The 14,229-nt window shown below is 40.5% G+C and overlaps 1 protein-coding gene across 3 annotated transcripts in view; it reads right to left on the minus strand.

Annotated features, from left to right (window-relative positions):
• MYO1D (myosin ID) overlaps positions 1–14,229 on the minus strand; it is a 364,381-nt gene that overhangs the window by 135,122 nt on the left and 215,030 nt on the right. The gene's annotated exons all lie outside the window — the stretch shown is intronic.

The following is a 14,229-nucleotide window of genomic DNA, read 5'->3' on the forward strand; positions in this document are numbered from 1 at the left end:
TTATCCCTGGGCTGCAAGCTTGGTTCAACATCCGCAAATCAATCAACGTGATACAATACATTAACAAAAGAAAGAACAAGAATCATGATCCTCTCAATAGATACAAAAAAAGCATTTGACAAAGTACAGCATCCTTTCTTGATCAAAACTCTTCAGTGTATAGGGATAGAGGGTACATACCTCAATATCATAAAAGCCATCTATGAAAAACCTACAGCGAATATCATTGTCAATGGGGAAAAACTGAGAGCTTTCCCCCTAAGGTCAGGAACACAGCAGGGATGTCCACTATCACCACTGCTATTTAACATAGTATTAGAAGTCCTAAGCACAGCAATCAGACAACAAAAAGAAATCAAAGGCATCCAAATCGGCAAAGAAGAAGTTAAACTCTCACTCTTTGCAGATGATATAATACTTTATGTGGAAAATCCCAAAGACTCCACCCCAAAACTGCTAGAACTCATACAGGAATTCAGTCAAGTGGCAGGATATAAAATCAATGCACAGAAGTCAGTGGCATTCCTATACACCAACAACAAGACAGAAGAAAGAGAAATTAAGGAGTTGATCCCATTTACAATTGCACCCAAAACCATCAGATACCTAGGAATAAATCTAACCAAAGAGGCAAAGGATCTGTACTCAGAAAACTATAAAATACTCATGAAAGAAATTGAGGAAGACACAAAGAAATGGAAAAACGTTCCATGCTCATGGATTGGAAGAACAAATATTGTGAAGATGTTAATGCTACCTAGAGCAATCTACACATTCAGTGCAATCCCCATCAAAATACCAACCACTTTTTTCAAAGAAATGGAACAAATAATCCTAAAAGTTGTATGGAATCAGAAAGGACCCCGAACAGCCAGAGGAATGCTGAAAAAGAAAAGCAAAGCTGGCGGCATCACAATTCCGGACTTCAAGCTCTATTACAAAGCTGTCATCATCAAGATAGTATGGTATTGGCACAAAAGCAGGCACATAGATCAATGGAACAGAATAGAGAGCCCAGAAATGGACCCTCAACTCTCTGGTCAACTAATCTTCGACAAAGCAGGAAAGAATGTCCAATGGAAAAAAGACAGTCTCTTCAAACAAATGGTGTTGGGAAAATTGGACAGCCACATGCAGAAGAATGAAACTGGACCATTTCCTTACACCACACACAAAAATAGACTCCAGATGGTTGAAAGACCTCAATGTGAGACAGGAGTCCATCAAAATCCTAAAGGAGAACACAGGCAGCAACCTCTTCGACCTCAGCTGCAGCAACTTCTTCCTAGAAACATCACCAAAGGCAAGGGAAGCAAGGGCAAAAATGAACTATTGGGACTTCATCAAGATAAAAAGCTTTTGCACAGCAAAGGAAACAGTCAACAAAACCAAAAGACAACCGACAGAATGGGAGAAGATATTTGCAAATGACATATCAGATAAAGGGCTAGTATCCAAAATCTATAAAGAACTTATCAAACTCAACACCCAAAGAACAAATGATCCAATCAAGAAATGGGCAGAAGGCATGAACAGACATTTTTCCAAAGAAGACATCCAAATGGCCAACAGACACATGAAAAAGTGCCCAACATCGCTCGGCATCAGGGAAATCCAAATCAAAACCTCAATGAGATACCACCTCACACCAGTCAGAATGGCTAAAATTAAGTCAGGAAATGACAGATGTTGGCGGGGATGCGGAGAAAGGGGAACCCTCCTACACTGTTGGTGGGAATGCAAGCTGGTGCAGCCACTCTGGAAAACAGTATGGAGGTTCCTCAAAAAGTTGAAAATAGAGCTACCATACGATCCAGCAATTGCACTACTGGGTATTTACCCCAAAGATAAAAATGTTGGGATCCAAGGGGCACGTGCACCCCAGTGTTTATAGCAGTACTGTCCACAACAGCCAAACTATAGAAAGAGCCTAGATGTCCGCCAATAGATGAATGGATAAAGAAGGTGTGGTATATATACACAATGGAATATTATGCAGCCATCAAAAAGAATGAGATCTTGCCATTTGCAATGACGTGGATGGAACTGGAGGGTATTATGCTGAGCGAAATAAGTCAATCAGAGAAAGACATGTATCATATGACCTCACTGATATGAGGAATTCTTAATCTCAGGAAACAAACTGAGTGTTGCTGGAGTGGGGGGGTGGGTGGGAGGGATGGGGTGGCTGGGTGATAGACATTGGGGAGGGTATGTGCTATGGTGAGCGCTGTGAATTGTGCAAGACTGTTGAATCACAGATCTGTACCTCTGAAACAAATAATGCAATATATGTTAAGAAAAAAAGAAGAAGAAGAAGATAGCAGGAGGGGAAGAATGAAGGGGGGGAAATCGGAGGGGGAGACGAACCATGAGAGACGATGGACTCTGAAAAACAAACTGAGGGTTCTAGAGGGGAGGGGGGTGGCAGGATGGGTTAGTCTGGTGATGGGTATTAAAGAGGGCACGTTCTGCATGGAGCACTGGGTGTTATGCACAAACAATGAATCATGGAACACTATATCAAAAACTAATGATATAATGTATGGTGATTAACATAACAATAAAAAATTAAAAAAAAGAATCAAGGCATAAAGAAGAGGGCTTTACTGAAATTATAACAAGTTTACCTTGGCACATGCTTGGGATTGAAAAATTTCTATAAAAGACATTATCTAAACTCAACACCAAAAACCCCAAACAATCTGATTGAAAAATGGGCAGAGGACCTGAACATTTTCCCAAAGATGTGCCGATGGCCAACAGGCACATGAAAAGATGCTCAACATTACTCATCATCAGGGAAATGCAAATCAGAACTGCAATGACCTTACACCTGTCAGAATGGTTAGAATCAAAGACAAGAAAAAACAAGTACTGGCAAGGATGTGGGGAAAAGGAACCCTCATGCACTGTTGGTGGGAATGCAATTTGGTGCAGCCACTGTGGAAAACAGTATGGACACGCCTCAAAAAATTAAAAATAGAAATACCATATGATCCAATAATTCTACTACTGGGTATTAACCGAAAGGAAATGAGAATACTAATTTAAAAAGATATTTGCACCCCTCCCCTGTGTTTACTGTAATATTATTTACAATAGTCAAAATATGGAAGCAATCTAAGAGTCCATCAATAGATAAACAGATAAGGAAGATGTGGTATACACACACACACACACACACACACACACACACACACATAGAATATCACACAGCCATAAAAACAATGAGATCTTGCCATTTGCAACAACATGGATGAACCTAGAAGGTATTATGCGAAGTGAAATAAGTCAGACTGAGAAAGACAACCACCAATGATTTCACTCACATGTGGAAATTTAAAAAACAACAAATAAATAAAAAAACAAAAAGCAGAATCGGACCTGTAAATACAGAGAAAAAACCCAAACTAGGTTGCCAGAGGGAAAGGGGGGTAAGGGGAATGGGCAAAATGAGTAAAGGGGTGTGGGAGAAACAGGCTTCCAGTTATGGAAAGAAGTCATCATGGGAATAAAAGGGACAACGTAGGAAATACAGTCAATGATATTGTAACAGTGTAGTATGGTGACTGGCTGTAGCTACAGTCGGCGAGCACAGTGTAATGTATAGAGTTGTTGAATCACTATGTTGTACTTAAAATTAATGTAACATTGTGTGTCAACTATACTCAAATAAAAAAAAATCTAAGCTATAGTGTGAAGAAATATTATTTTTTATTGAATTTAGAAACACAGAAGCATGACTAAGAATTTTGAGCCTTTATCCAGCAGGATCCAGGGAGAGACATGCTGTCAGACATCAAATTGTCATCATTGGAAAGACAGAATCAGAGACACCAGGCTTTTCTAAAGCGGATGACATAATTCTCAAAATCATTCAACACTCTTCGATTGTTCTGATTACTAATTTGACTTCTCACGTAGCTTGATACTAGAAAGGAAGTACCCTAGAGAGTAGATATGAGAATTCACTAGCATGGTATATTCCTTTGTGAAATTCACAAATTGACATTGTGGCTCATGTACTGTTTTATGTCTGATTCTGGCCCACAAAAGCCACTCTTGATTATCTGATCAACTCCAGATCCACTTATAAAAGAGTTTCTGGATCTGCCAGTTCAGAATTAGACTCCACTTGGTTAACCACCCAACCGCCAGCAAGCTTTCCTATTTCATTCTGATTTTTTTTTTTTTAAAGCTACTCACTATTTTGTTAAAAAGTCTATATTATATTGAGGCGATCTCTTCTTCCTTAGAATGTTTTAATACCTGCCCTGGTCACCAACATTCTACTTTCTTTCTCTATTAATGTGCTTCACGTAAGACAGCATTTGTCTTTTTGTGTCTTATTCACCTAGATAATATCTTCAAGGTCATCCATGCTGTAGGCATGTATTTCCTTCCTCTTTATGCTGAAGAGTATCCTATTGCCTGGATACATGTATTCTTTCTTCCTTTTTTTAGAGAATCCCAAGCAGGCTCCACGCCTAGCACAGAGCCTGACGGGGGGCTCCATCTCATGACTCCAAGCTCACAACATGAGCCGAAATCAAGAGTCGGATGCTTTAACCGACTGAGCTACCCAGGTGCCCCTGATACATGTTTTCTTTATTCATCTGTCCACGGACATTTGGGTTGTTTCCACCTTTAACTAACTGTGAATGCTGCTATGAGTGTTAGTGTACACTCAATTATCTTTCCGAGAGATTTAAATAATAAGAAAAATATTATGTATTTACACATGAGGCCACCATTCCCCTTGCTCCTCATTCCTTGGTGTATGCCCACATTACCATCTGGAATCACTTTCCTTCTGTCTGAAGGCCATTCTCTAGCATTTCCTGTAGTGTGTATTTTTGGATATGCCCAAAGAAGTCTTAATTTCACTTTGGTTTTTAAAAGCTATATTTGCTGGGTGCAGGTTCTAGGTTGACAGCTATTTTTTTCTTTCACTAAAAGAAGTTTTAAAGTTGTTGCTCCACTGTCTTCTTGCTTGCCCTGTTTCTGACAAGAAATCTGATACATCCTCATCTTTCTCCTCTGTTTTTTTTTTTTTTTTCCTCTTTACTGCTGCGTTTAAGCCATCTGATCATTTTGTGCCTTGGTATGGTTTGCTTCATGTCTCTTTTGTTTGAGGTTTGTTGAGTTTCTTGGGTCTAAGAGTTTGCAGTTTTCATTGAATTTGGAAAAATTTCAGCCATTATTTTTTCAAATATTTTGAATTTCCCCCTTCTCTTCCCTCCTCTCAGGACTCCACGTGCCCATGTATTGGGCTACTTGACACTGGCTCATAGGGTCCTAATATTTCGCTCTTTTTTTTAGGGTGGTGGCATCTTTCCCCCGTTTGCTCTGTGTGTTTTATTCGAGGTAGTTTTATTGCTCTTTCTTCAAGTTTACTAATCTTTCTTTTTTTTTTTAATTTTTTTATTGTTATGTTAATCCCCATACATTACATCATTAGTTTTAGATATAGTGTTCCATGATTCATTGTTTGTGCTTAACACCCAGTGCTCCATGCAGAACGTGCCCTCCTCAATACCCATCACCAGGCTAACCCACCTCCCACCCCCCTCCCCTCTAGAACCCTCAGTTTGTTTTTCAGAGTCCATCGTGTCTCATGGTTCGTCTACCCCTCTGATTTCCCCCCCTTCATTCTTCCCCTCCTGCTATCTTCTTCTTCTTTTTTTTTCTTTCTTAACATATATTGCATTATTTGTTTCAGAGGTACAGATCTGAGATTCAACAGTCTTGCACAATTCACAGCGCTTACCAGAGCACATACCCTCCCCAGTGTCCATCACCCAGTCACCCCATCCCTCCCACCCCACCCCCCACTCCAGCAACCCTCAGTTTGTTTCCTGAGATTAAGAATTCCTCATATCAGTGAGGTCATATGATACATGTCTTTCTCTGATTGACTTATTTCGCTCAGCATAATACCCTCCAGTTCCATCCACGTAGTTGCAAATGGCAAGATCTCATTCCTTTTGATGACTGCATAATATTCCATTGTATATATATACCACACCTTCTTTATCCATTCATCTGTTGATGGACATCTTGGCTCTTTCCACAGTTTGGCTATTGTGGACGTTGCTGCTATAAACATCGGGGTGCACATACCCCTTCGGGTCCCTACTTTTGTATCTTTGGGGTAAATACCCAGTAGTGCAATTGCTGGATCATATGGTAGCTCTATTTTCAACTTTTTGACGAACCTCCATACTGTTTTCCAGAGTGGCTGCACCAGCTTGCATTCCCACCAACACTGTAAGAGGGTTCTCCTTTCTCCGCATCCTCGCCAACATCTGTCATTTCCTGACTTGTTAATTTTAGCCATTCTGACTGGTGTGAGGAGGTATCTCATTGAGGTTTTGATTTGGATTTCCCTGATGCCGAGCGATATTGAGCACTTTTTCATGTGTCTGTTGGCCGTTTGGATGTCTTCTTTGGAAAAATGTCTGTTCATGCCTTCTGCCCATTTCTTGATTGGATCATTTGTTCTTTGGGTGTTGAGTTTGATAAGTTCTTTATAGATTTTGGATACTAGCCCTTTATCTGATATGTCATTTGCAAATATCTTCTCCCATTCTGTCGGTTGTCTTTTGGTTTTGTTGACTGTTTCCTTTGCTTTGCAAAAGCTTTTTATCTTGATGAAGTCCCAATAGTTCATTTTTGCCCTTGCTTCCCTTGCCTTTGGTGATGTTTCTAGGAAGAAGTTGCTGCAGCTGAGGTCGAAGAGGTTGCTGCCTGTGTTCTCCTTTAGGATGTTGATGGACTCCTGTCTCACATTGAGGTCTTTCAACCATTTGGAGTCTATTTTTGTGTGTGGTGTAAGGAAATGGTCCAGTTTCATTCTTCTGCATGTGGCTGTCCAATTTTCCCAACACCATTTGTTTGAAGAGACTGTCTTTTTTCCATTGGACATTCTTTCCTGCTTTTTCAAAGATTAGTTGACCATAGAGTTGAGGGTCCATTTCTGGGCTCTCTATTCTGTTCCATTGATCTATGTGCCTGCTTTTGTGCCAGTACCATACTGTCTTGATGATGACAGCTTTGTAATAGAGCTTGAAGTCCGGAATTGTGATGCCGCCAGCTTTGCTTTTCTTTTTCAACATTCCTCTGGCTATGCAGGGTCTTTTCTGGTTCCATACAAATTTTAGAATTATTTGTTCCATCTTTGAAAAAAGTGGTTGGTATTTTGATGGGGATTGCACTGAATGTGTAGATTGCTCTAGGTAGCATTGACATCTTCACAATATTTGTTCTTCCAATCCATGAGCATGGAACGTTTTTCCATTTCTTTGTGTCTTCCTCAATTTCTTTCATGAGTATTTTATAGTTTTCTGAGTACAGATCCTTTGCCTCTTTGGTTAGATTTATTCCTAGGTATCTGATGGTTTTGGGTGCAACTGTAAATGGGATTGACTCCTTAATTTCTCTTTCTTCTGTCTTGTTGTTGGTGTATAGGAATGCCACTGACTTCTGTGCATTGATTTTATATCCTGCCACTTGACTGAATTCCTGTATGAGTTCTAGCAGTTTTGGGGTGGAGTCTTTGGGATTTTCCACATAAAGTATTATATCATCTGCAAAGAGTGAGAGTTTGACTTCTTCTTTGCCAATCTGGATGCCTTTGATTTCTTTTTGTTGTCTGATTGCTGTGGCTAGGACTTCCAATACTATGTGGAATAGCAGTGGTGATAGTGGACATCCCTGCCGTGTTCCTGACCTTAGGGGGAAAGCTCTCAGTTTTTCCCCATTGACAATGATATTCGCTGTAGGTTTTTCATAGATGGCTTTTATGATATTGAGGTATGTACCCTCTATGCCTGTACTCTGAAGAGTTTTGATCAAGAAAGGATGCTGTACTTTGTCAAATGCTTTTTCTGCATCTATTGAGAGGATCATATGATTCTTGTTCTTTCTTTTGTTAATGTATTGTATCACGTTGATTGATTTGCGGATGTTGAACCAACCCTGCAGCCCAGGGATAAATCCCACTTGGTCGTGGTGAATAATCCTTTTAATGTACTGTTGGATCCTATTGGCTAGTATTTTGGTGAGAATTTTTGCATCCATGTTCATCAGGGATATTGGTCTGTAATTCTCCTTTTTGATGGGGAGCCTCTTTGTCTGGTTTTGGGATCAAGGTAATGCTGGCCTCATAAAATGAGTTTGGAAGTTTTCCTTCCATTTCTAGTTTTTGGAACAGTTTCAGAAGAATAGGTATTAATTCTTCTTGAAATGTTTGGTAGAATTCCCCTGGGAAGCCATCTGGCCCTGGGCTTTTGTGTTTTGGGAGATTTTTGATGACTGCTTCAATTTCCTTAGTGGTTATAGGTCTGTTCAGGTTTTCTATTTCTTCCTGGTTCAGTTTTGGTAGTTGATACATCTCTAGGAATGCATCCATTTCTTCCAGGTTATCTAATTTGCTGGCATAGAGTTAGCTCATAATATGTTCTTATAATTGTTTGTATTTCTTTGGTGTTCGTTGTGATCTCTCCTCTTTCATTCATGATTTTGTTGATTTGGGTCGTTTCTCTTTTCTTTTTGATAAGTCTGGCCAGGGGTTTATCAATCTTGTTAATTCTTTCAAAGAACCAGCTCCTAGTTTCGTTGATCTGTTCTACTGTTCTTTTAGTTTCTATTTCATTGATTTCTGCTCTGATCTTTATTATTTCTCTTCTCCTGCTGGGTTTAGGCTTTATTTGCTGTTCTTTCTCCAGCTCCTTTAGGTGTAGGGTTAGGTTGTGTACTTGAGACCTTCCTTGTTTCTTGAGAAAGGCTTGTATTGCTATATACTTTCCTCTTAGGACTGCCTTTGCTGCATCCCAAAGATTTTGAATAGTTGTGTTTTCATTTTCATTGGTTTCCACGAATTTTTTAAATTCTTCTTTAATTTCCTGGTTGACCCATTCATTCTTCAGTAGGATGCTCTTTAGCCTCCACATATTTGAGTTCTTTCTGACTTTCCTCTTGTGATTGAGTTCTAGTTTCAAAGCATTGTGGTCTGAAAATAGGCAGGGAATGATCCCAATCTTTTGGTACTGGTTGAGACCTGATTTATGACCTAGGATGTGATCGATTCTGGAGAACGTTCCATGGGCACTAGAGAAGAATGTGTATTCTGTTCCTTTGGGATGGAATGTTCTGAATATGTCTGTGAAGTCCATTTGGTCCAGTGTGTCATTTAAAGTCTTTATTTCCTTGTTGATCTTTTGCTTAGACGATCTGTCCATTTCAGTGAGGGGGGTGTTAAAGTCCCCCACTATTATTGTATTGTTGTCGATGTGTTTCTTTGCTTTTGTTATTAATTGCCTTATATAATTGGCTGCTCCCATGTTAGGGGCATAAATATTTACAATTGTTAGATCTTCTTATTGGATAGACCCTTTAAGTAGGATATAGTGTCCTTCCTCATCTCTTATTACAGTCTTTGGTTTAAAATCTAATCATTTGGTCTTCTATCTCACTGATATAAGGATTGCCACCCCAGCTTTCTTTTGGTGTCCACTAGCATGGTAAATGGTTTTCCACCCCCTCACTTTCAATCTGGGGGTGTCTTTGGGTCTAAAACGAGTCTCTTGCAGACAGCATATCGATGGGTCTTGTTTTTTAATCCAATCTGATAGCCTGTGTCTTTTGATTGGGGCATTTAGCCCATTTACATTCAGGGTAACTATTGAAAGATAGGAATTTAGTGCCATTGTATTATTGCCTGTAAGGTGACTGTTACTGTATATTGTCTGTGTTCCTTTCTGGTCTATGTTGCTTTTAGGCTCTCTCTTTGCTTAGAAGACCCCTTTCAAGATTTCTTGTAGGGCTGGTTCGTGTTTGCAAATTCCTTTAGTTTTTGTTTGTCCTGGAAGCTTTTTATCTCTCCTTCAATTTTCAATGACAGCCTAGCTGGATATAGTATTCTCGGCTGCATATTTTTCTCATTTAGTGCTCTGAATATGTCCTGCCAGTCCTTTCTGGCCTGCCAGGTCTCTGTGGATAAGTCTGTTGCCAATCTAATGTTTCTACCATTGTAGGTTACATATCTCTTCTCCCGAGCTGCTTTCAGGATTTTCTCTTTGTCTCTGAGACTCGTAAGTTTTACTATTAGATGTCAGGGTGTTGACCTATTTTTATTGATTTTGAGAGGGGTTCTCTGTGCTTCCTGGATTTTGATGCCTGTTTCCTTCCCCAAATTAGGGAAGTTCTCTGCTATAATTTGCTCCAGTATACCTTCTGCCCCTCTCTGTCTTTCTTCTTCTTCTGGGATCCCAATTATTCTAATGTTGTTTTGTCTTATGGTATCGTTTATCTCTCGAATTCTGCCCTCGTGATCCAGTAGTTGTTTATCTCTCTTTTTCTCAGCTTCTTTATTTTCCATCATTTGGTCTTCTATCTCACTGATTCTCTCTTCTGCCTCATTTATCCTAGCAGTTAGCACCCCCATATTTGATTGCACCTCATTAATAGCCTTTTTGATTTCGACTTGGTTAGATTTTAGTTCTTTTACTTCTCCAGAAAGGGTTTCTCTAATAACTTCCATGCTTTTTTCAAGCCCAGCTAGTATCTTTAAAGTGATGATTCTGAACTCTAGATCTGACATCGTACTAATGTCCGTATTGAGTAGGTCCCTGGCAGTCGGTACTACCTCTTGTTCTTTTTGTTGAGGTGATTTTTTCCGTCTTGTCATTTTGTGCAGAGGAGAATAGATTAATGAGAGAACAAAATGCTAGCAGGGTAACAACGTCCCCAGAAAATATACTCTAAACAAATCAGAAAAGACTTGAAGCAGTGGGAAAAGAAAGGGAAAGAGAGAAAAAAGAAAAAGAAAGAAAAAAAAAAAGAAAAAGAAAAAGAAAAAGATAAAGATAAAAACAAACAAAAACAGAACAAAACAAAACAAAACAAAAACAGAATGTGATCAAATATGATCAGGCTGGTTTATAGATCAGTGCCACACACTAGATTTTGGTTGTATTTTGGTCTGTTAAAAGAAAGTGCCTCCCAAAATTTTAAAGAAAGAAAAACTTATATATGTACAAAAATAAGGGTTGATATGATGAAGGGATGGAATATGACTGTAAAGATGGAAATTATAAAAAATTTTATAAAAGGAATTGATAAGTTGTTTGAAAAAAGAGAGAAGAGGATTTAAAAAAAAAAGAAAAAGCAAAAAAAGGGAGAGAATGTGATCAGGCAGGGGAGTAGAAAAAAACCATACACTAGAGATTTAGAGTATATTTTGATCTGTTAGAAGAAACTATCTCAAAATTTTAAAGAGAGAACAACTTATATATATATGCCAAAAATAAGGGTAACTACTATGAAGGGATAGAATATGACTCTAAAAATGAAAAATAAAAATGTTTTTTAAAAAAGGGATTGATAAGATGTTGGTTGAAAAAGGGAAAAAGAAAAATTCAAAAAAAAAAAGAAAAAAGAAAAAAAGACAGTTAAAAAAAATAATTAACTTTGAAAGACTAAAGAATCATGGTAAAAAAGCTATGAATTCTATGTGCAGTATTCCCCTAGCGCTGGAGTTCTGCCATTCTCATTATCGGTAAACTTGGTCTTGGCTGGCTGTTCTCGCTGATCTTCTGGGGGAGGGGCCTGTTGCCGTGGTTCCCAAATGTCTTTGCCGCAGGCGGAATTGCCCCGCCCTTGCTGGTCCAGGCTAAGTAATCTGCTCGGGTTTGCTCTCGGGAGCTTTTGTTCCCTGCAAGCTTTCCGTACAGCTTTGGAGGCGGAGAGTGAAAATGGCGGCCTCCCAGTCTCCGCCCCGGAGGAGCCGAGAACTCGGGGCCCTGCTCCTCAGTGAGCCCCCAGAGAAAAGCAGTCAGTCACTCCTGTCTCCCCGGTCTCCGGCCGCACTCCGTGCTCACCCGGCCTGTGACCGCGCCTTTCTATCTCTGGCACCCGACCCCGGGTGGAGTCTCCAAATCCAGCAGATCCCTGCGGTGCGCTCCCGCGCCTCTCCTCCCGGGGGAAGAAGGGGAGTCTCCCCGGATCTGCCGCTTGTTGGGTCCCTGCAGGAGGAGCAGTGGCCCGACTGTGCCGCAGATCACGGTTTATGGCAACCCCGAGCTGAGAGCCCGCGCCTGGGCTCCGTCTCTGCAGCCGGCTTCCCTGCTCCGATACCTGGGAGCTCTGCCGCCCTCAGGCACCCCCGGTCTTTCTGTGACCCCGAGGGTCCTGAGACCACACTGTCCCGCGAGGGTTCCACCCCCCGCTTAGCACCGGAGTGACGTCCCTCAGCGGAGCAGACTTCTAAAAGTTCCGATTTTGTGCTCCGCGGCTCTATCACTTGCCAGAAGCGGCCAACGGAGGCCCCTCCCCCGCCGTCTATCCTCCCGAATATCGCCTCGGATTCACTTCTCTGCACGTCCTACCTTCCAGGAAGTGGTCGCTTTTCTGTTCAGAGAATTGTTGCTATTCTTTTCTTCGATCTCCTGTTGAGTTTGTAGGTGTTCAGAATGGTTTGATCCCTATCCAGCTGAATTCCTGAGAGGAGACGAAATCCAGGTCTCCTACTCCTCCGCCATCTTGCTCCGCCCCCCCTGCAACGTCTAAACTGCTTTTAATCTCATCAAGTATATTAAAAAAAATCTCAGAAGCTGTGTTTTCCATCTCTATCCATAACATATGCCATATGCATAACAATTTTTTTAATGACCTTGTCTTTTAATTCTATAATCTACATCAGTCCTGGATCATTTTGAATGACTGACTTTTCTTCTCATTATAAGTTAGAGTCTCTTGCTGTTTTGTAGGCCTGGTAATTTTGGATCCAATGTCACACATTCTGAATCTTATCTTTTGGGTGTTGGTGAGTTTGTATTCTTAGGAATAGTTTTGAGCTTTGTTCTGGGACACTGTTAGGTTACTTGGAAATAGTCTGATTCTTTTGGGTCATGTTTTTAGGATTTGTTGGGTGGGATTAGGGCAGTGTTTAGTCAAGGGCTAATTCCTCCCCATGACCAAGGCCAAGATTCCTGTCCATACTCTACCCAGTATCCCATGAATCACGAGGTCTTCCAATGGCTGGTGGGAGCAGGGACTATCTGCAACCCTTTGTGAGTACTGGCCATTGTTGCCGCCTTCCCTTTGGGGTGGTTCTTGCTCTAGCCTTGGGTAGTTTCCTCACACGCACATGCTGAGCAGTGCTCAGGCGAATACGTGCTGTGGACCCCCTGAAGCTATCTAGAGGTCCCTCTGTGCAGCTCGCTCTTCTCTGGCACGCTACTCTGCAAACTCTACCTGCCCAGGTGTTTCCCAGCTCAGCTCTCGTTTCCGTAAGGGAGTCCACTAAGCTCCACTGGGCTCCTCCACTCATGCCACAGACTAGAAAGTTTCTCAAGGAGGGAAACCAGCTGACTGTAGGGCTCACTTGTCTGTTTCTCATATCTTGATGTGCAGTGACTGAAAACCATTATTTCATAGATTTTGTTCTTATAGTTTTTTTTTAACATATATCCTCTTTTTGTTCATTTTATAGATATACTGTATTCTACTGTGCACAAACACATTTATTAATCTCATCATATATTAGTGCATATCTTTTTCCAGTTTTTTGGCCATTACAATGTACAAAACTGTATCTTTGGATGTATGTGTGAATATATCATAGGATAAATCCTGAGTTGTGGAATTCCTAGAGTAAGTGGTCTGGGCATTTAAAATTTTGATAGCTATTGCCAAACTATTCACTCAGAAGGACTGTATCTTATCAATAGCGTTCCTTAAATTCGTGCGAACACTGGTTATCAACAACTTAAAGTTTGCCAAATTTACAGTTGAAAAATAATACTTCATTATTTTGATCTGAATAATACTGTGATTGTGTACTCTTTCAAGATTTGAAACAAAACAACTCAAGTCACCCACACCTGGGCTTTTGTTATGAGGTAATTCTTTGATCATTTTCTTCATTCCTCCTTTGGATACTGGCATATTTATGTCAATATTTCTTCTGGGGTCAATCTAGGAAATATATATATTTTTTAAGATTTATGTATTTATCTTAGAGAGAGAGAGAGACAGAGCGCAGGAGCAGGAGGTGCAGAGGGACAGGGAGAGAGACAATCCCAAGCAGACTCCCTACTGAGTGTAGAGCCCAATGCGGGGCTTGATCCCAGGACCCTGAGATCATGACCTGAGCCAAAATCAAGAGTCAGATGCTTAACCAACTGAGCCACCCAGGCATCCCAGAAATATTTTTCTTAAATT

This window comes from Halichoerus grypus, chromosome 2 (assembly GCF_964656455.1).
Source record: "Halichoerus grypus chromosome 2, mHalGry1.hap1.1, whole genome shotgun sequence".
Classification (NCBI taxonomy): Eukaryota; Metazoa; Chordata; class Mammalia; order Carnivora; family Phocidae; genus Halichoerus; species Halichoerus grypus.